We start from the raw sequence: 6224 nt of genomic DNA on the forward strand, positions 1-6224 counted from the left end.
ATACTCCTCTAAATCTGAACATTCAGATTAAGACAGACTAGGAAGAAGGATTGGCCACCCACTTCTGAAATAGCAGGCCTCTGAAAACCCTATGCTTGGAATATACCCCAAGAAAATTAGGATTGGGACACATATGATTTGTACACCTATATTCAAAGCAGTGTTACTCACCATTGCAAGAACATGGAAACAGACCAAATATCCAACTACAATTGAAAAATTTGAGATATTGTGGTACATTCACATGATGGAATATTATGCAGCACTCAGGAGCAATCATTCTGAAGATTACTACATAACTTGGGGAGGAGGGCTGGAGAGAATTATGCTGAGTGAACTAACTCATCCCATAAGGACAGTTACCATACAAGACCATTATTGTAGAAATAAATAACTAGTGAAACATGTATGAGGATCCATTGGTTGCAATTTTGTGATTTGGGCAAGACTTAGAGAAAGGAAAAGTGAGTTTGACATTTGGAGAGACCTCATAAACTCTGTAGAAAGACATGAATGTTAGAGCCAAGTAGATAAAGATGAGAGATATGTCATGAAAGAACTTTCATAAGCATATCCTATGCTATAGTGTTAAGTGCTGTCAAGTCACAGGCGACTCATAGCGACCCTATGAAGGAGAGTCCTCGACGCTTGGGTGCCTTTCATCCTCTCTCCAAGTTCATAGGTTTTCCGGAGGCAAGCTATTATGGAAGTGGCAATTAGTATTATGTTAAACACATGCTAGATTGTGTCTATTCCTATGCCAAATATTTTAAAGTTACATATATTTTTACTTACAAAAGTTAGGTCATAAGTATGTAAATACTATCCAGCTAAGAATCAATTTAATAGAATTCACTGTAAGGTTGATTTAAAAACAATATTTCCCACAAGTAGAGGGGGACTCACCTTAGTAGTTAAAATAATGTAAAATGAGAGGCACAACATTTCCTGATCTCAAAACCAAGTACACAGCTGCAATAACCCATTGTACTTGTACTTGTACAATGACTGGCACAAAACCAATGAAACAGAATCAAGAATCTAGATGTTAATCCATCTACCTACAGTCAACTTGCATTTGACAAGGAAACAAAACCCTACCAAATGGGGAACAAATAGTGCTGGCAAAACTGGATAGCTACCTGTAGAAAGCTGAAGGAGGGTCCACATCTCATACCACACACAAAAATCAGTTCAAAGTGGAGCAAAGACTGAAGGGTAAAGCCCACAACTATAAAGATTATAGGAGACAAAATGGGACCAAGCTTAGAAGGCCTAGTCTATGGGACAACTAGGCTTGTAAATATAGCCACAATTGCATAACCAAGAGAGGATAACATTGACAAATGGGACCTTCTAAAAATTAAGTCCCCGTTTACATTGAAACCTTCTTCCAATAGGTTGGGGAAAAAATATGCAGAGAGGGAAAAAATATTGGACAATGACATCTCAAACAAGGGTCTCATAACAAAAGTTAACAGAATACTACAAGGTCTCAACAAGGAAAAGGCTGGTAGATAACTCAATCACAAAATGGGCAAAAGACATGAAAAGACTTTTCATAAAGAAAGACATTCTGATAGTCAACAGACTCATAAAGAAATGCTCAAAATTATTGTCAATAAGAAGGACGCAAATAAAAACCACAATGATATACCATCTCACGAAGCAGTAGCAAAATTTAACAGACCAGCCCATAATGAATATTGAAGATAAGGGGGAAAGATTAGAATTCTCATCTGGTGGGATTGTAAAATGGTACAATTACTCTGGAAGGCAATTTTACTTAAGCTGAACATGGAAATCCCATATGATCCAGCTGTAACATTGCTAGGAATACACCCTAAAGAAAAGAAAACTAAGACACAAATGGAGATTTGTACACCTATGTTCATAGCCTTATTCACAATAGCACAAACATGGAAACAGCACAAACTGCCCATCAACAAATAAATGGACTGAGAAATTATGATACATTAATACAATGGCGTACTATGTAGCACTAAGGAATAACAAATTTGTAAAATACTATATAATATAGAAGCTTCAAGAGAGCATTTGCTAAAGGGACTAATTCAATCTCATAAAGACAGATACTTTATAAAATCATTACTCTAAAAATAGAAAGATAACTAGTAAGATGTGGATAAAAGCCAAAAATGGGAAGGGAAAGGGGTAGGAGGGTAAAATGTGTGTGTGTGTGTGTGGTGGAATCATGGGGTCCCAGAGTTTGGTGTGTGGAGATAAGAGGTGGATGAATTAGGAAAGATCCAGTGGGGATCTGAAAATATGGAGTAATAGTGGGTTTAGATCACTGATGATTAATTTTATAAAGCACATTATATGGGAATGATTGAATGAAGCACAATGTGAATGACAGAAAGTGAAACACAATGTATATGAAATACAATGTTTATGAATTTTGTATGCAAACAAAATCAACTCTACAAGATCACAAGAGCAGTATTTGCCTACAGATAAAGTTCAGAAGATAAAAAAAATGAAGAAGATAGACTGGAATAAAATGGAAAAGAATGGAGATGAGCACTACATAGTAATAGGAGGAAGAGTGCTGATTCAAGATGGGGACTGTGATTGATGTTATAAAACAAAGTATAGCTGTCATCAAGGTTCTCCGTCCTTGAATCTTCCTGTTGCAATACAAAGAGAAGACTTGGAATTTCTTAAGCAAAAGGGGAACTGGAATGGACCAACTGCAATTTCTGGAGGAAAATATATTCCTGCACTCTGTCGTCCAAGTACTCTGCCCTTGAATCTTCCTGAGTGCAACACATGGAGATGTATGGGATTCTGTTAAGACAATAGTTATACAGAGCTTTACTTATTCTTTTTTTAAATAAATACGATGATGAATATACTCCAGCAGAAAAACATTAGAGCTTGTTACAAAAAAGGGAGCATGATTCCTTGCAGTAGCCAGTGTTTTATAAAGACATCGTGACAGGTAAATGGAATCCTGCCATTTGTATTAAAATGGGGAAGGGGTTTTGCTTATATTCTCATAGGAAATGAAAAGCTTTGCATATGCAATAAGAACAAAGATATGAACCCTGGACAGAAAAGAAAGTTTGATGAGACGTGGAAGATTTAGAGAGGATGCATATAAAACTGTCCAGGATTTGAGTTTCGTGAAAATCAACAAGACAGGCAACCTATCCCATCTGGGTTCAAATTAAGAAATTGACCTAAGATGGAGAACTCTTTGTCTACTAGACAACAGTTGAATCCTGGCACTGTCTTCCTAGCCATTGGTACCTTGGACTTTCCTCAAGGTATATTCTGCAGAGGGTAATTTTACACACGGGCATACGTCCCCAATCCACCCCTCAATGAAGTTATGGGATGGGATTCTTCACCAGTCCCTATTTATACCAAAAATTCAGCCTGGATTCCAGGCCCTTTTAATGCTAGAGGTCTGTTCAAGCCAAATGAAGAGAGAATTGAAATTCTTAATTATAGCATTGGCACATATTTGATGACTATTTGTATTGGCCATGGAAGTCATTGTCTGAAACCCTCCTATCAAGGATGGTTATCTGTGGTAACAAATTCTACCAGGTAGAAACAGCTTCATCTTTTATCTACTATGAGTTTTCAAAAGAATACTTTTTATAATTTTACTCCCCTCTCCTGATTTTCCTACTTGTGTTACTTCCCACGTAGTAGAAAGGTAGTAGGAATTAGTAATGCATTCGTTGGCCACAATGCAAAGGGAGAGAACTCAACATCTTGCACATATACCACATGGTGCAGCTATTAATTGGAACCCTGCTGGTTCTGTTCACCTGAAGGGAGAAGGACAAATTTTGAAGTGGATGAAAGATAATACTGCCCACGCAAATCCTGTCAGGGAAAATGGTTCCATTTATTGGCATGAGGTTGTTATGTGCCATTGAGTCGCTTGCAACAGCCCTAAACTCTGCTCTGTCCTGTGCCAATCATACCATCTCTGATACACACATCCCAATTGTTCCAGTCACTGAATCAATCCACCTCGTAGAGGGCCTTCCCCTCCTGCACTGTCCCTCCACCCTACCAAGCATGATGTCCCCCTCCAAGGGCCGGTCCCTCCTTACAACATGTCCAAAGTATGTTAGGTCAAGCCTGATAATCCTTGCTCAAAGGAGCTACCCAGTTTAACCCTTTCCAGGATGAATCTGTTTGTTTTCCTAGCAGTCCATGGTATTCTCAATACTCTTCTCCAGCACCACAGCTCAAAGGCATCAATTCTCCTTCTATCCTCCTTAGTCATTGTCCAATTCTCTGATGCATAACAAATGATAGCAAAGACCATGCCTGTATCAGGCACACCTTAATCTCCAGTAATTTCCTGGCTACTGGTACCGAGAGTGTTGACTGTGGAGCCAAGCAAACTAAAGCTACGAACAATCTCAATATCTTCACCATCCATCCTGATGCTGCCAATTGGTCCAGTGATGAGAATCGTTGTCTTCTTGACATTAAGCCTCAATCCATATTGGAGGCTGCAGTCCTTGACCCTCTGCAGCAAGCACTTCAGGTCCTCCTCAGTTTCAGCAAGCAGGGTTGTGTCATCTGCATATCGCAGATTGTTGATAGATCTTCCACCAATCTTGACCTCACATTTCTTCTCATAGAGCTCAGCCTCCCAGATAATCTGTTCTGCATACAGGTTGAAAAGTTATGGAGACAGGACACATCCCTGGCGTACGCCTTTCCCAATTTTGAACCATGCAATATTTCTTTGCTCTGTTCTGACGACTACCTCTTTGTCCAAGTATAGGTTTCTCAATAGCATGATCAAGTGTTCTAGGATTCCCATTCTTCTCAGAGTCAACCACAGCTTGTTGTGATCCACAAAGTCAAACTCCTTTGCATTGTCAATGAAACACAAATATACTTTCCTTTTGTATTCCCTGCTTTCAGTTAAGATCCATCTAACATTAGTTATAATATTCCTAGTATCACGACCCCTTCTATAGAGGAGGTTTTTCTCCCCTCCTCTTATATTTTTCCTTTCTCTAAGCAAGGTCATTTGTGGAAGTTTGTTGCTGTTCTCTATGCACTAATGACCTGGACTAGGGAAACAGATGTGGCCAAGACCATCAATGAAATTATTTTTTTATAGAAATGTGTCTTATAGTATGCAAGCTTGTGTTTGATTGCCTTATTTGTTACTAAAATACACCATTAACTAGTCTCAAGAAGAAGGTCTTATTTTTCTAATGTTGTTGTTGTTGTTGTTATGTGCCATCGAGTCACTTGCGACTCATAGCGACCCTATGTACAAGAGCTCTAAATGCTGTTCTATCCTGGGCCAACCTAGCTATTTCAAACGCAATTATTCTCACGGCTCCAGTCACAGAATCGATTCATCTCATTGAAGGTCTTCCTCTCCTTCACCGCCCCTCCACTCTGCCAAACATGATGTCCTTCTTCAAGGACCAGTCTCTCCTTGCAACATGCCCAAAGTATGTCAGATGAAGCTTCAGAATCCTTGACTCCAAGGAGCGTTTTGGCTTCACCTTCTCCAGGACAAACATGTTTGTTCTCCTAGAAGTCCATGGTATATTCAATACTCTTCTCCAGCACCACAGCTCAAAGGTATCAATTCTCTTTCTATCAACCCTATTCACCTTAGTCTCCAGTCTGATGTCGTTGCTCTTCAGTACTCTTGAGAGTTCCCTCACAGCTGTCTTTCCCAATAAAATTCTTCTCTTAATATCCTGGCTGCTGTTACCAAGAGTGTTGATTGTGGAGCCAAGCAAAGCAAAACTGTTAACTATCTCAACCTCTTCACCATCCATACTGATGCTGCCAATTGGCCCAGTGGTGAGAATCTTCACTTTCTTGATGTTGAGCTTCAGTCCATATAGGAGGCTGCAGTCCTTGTTCTTCTGCAGCAAGCACTTTAGGTCCTCCTCAGTTTCAGCAAGCAGGGTTTTGTCATCTGCCTAACGTAGGTTGTTGATGATTCTTCCACCAATCCTGATGCCACAATCCTTTTTGTATAGCCCAGTGTCTTGGATGATCTGTTCTGCATACAGATTGAAAAGGTATGGAGACAGAATACATCCTTGAAAAATTACCTTCTTGATTTTGAACTATGTAGTATCTCCTTGCTCTGTTCTGACAATTGCCTCTTGGCCCAAGTATAGGTTTCGTGTTAGCACAATCAAATGTTCTGGGATTCCCATTCTTCTCAGAGTCAGCCACAGCTTGTT

The sequence above is a fragment of the Elephantulus edwardii genome, unplaced genomic scaffold (genome assembly GCF_000299155.1).
Source record: "Elephantulus edwardii isolate Elephantulus edwardi_28Jun2011 unplaced genomic scaffold, EleEdw1.0 scaffold00012, whole genome shotgun sequence".
Classification (NCBI taxonomy): Eukaryota; Metazoa; Chordata; class Mammalia; order Macroscelidea; family Macroscelididae; genus Elephantulus; species Elephantulus edwardii.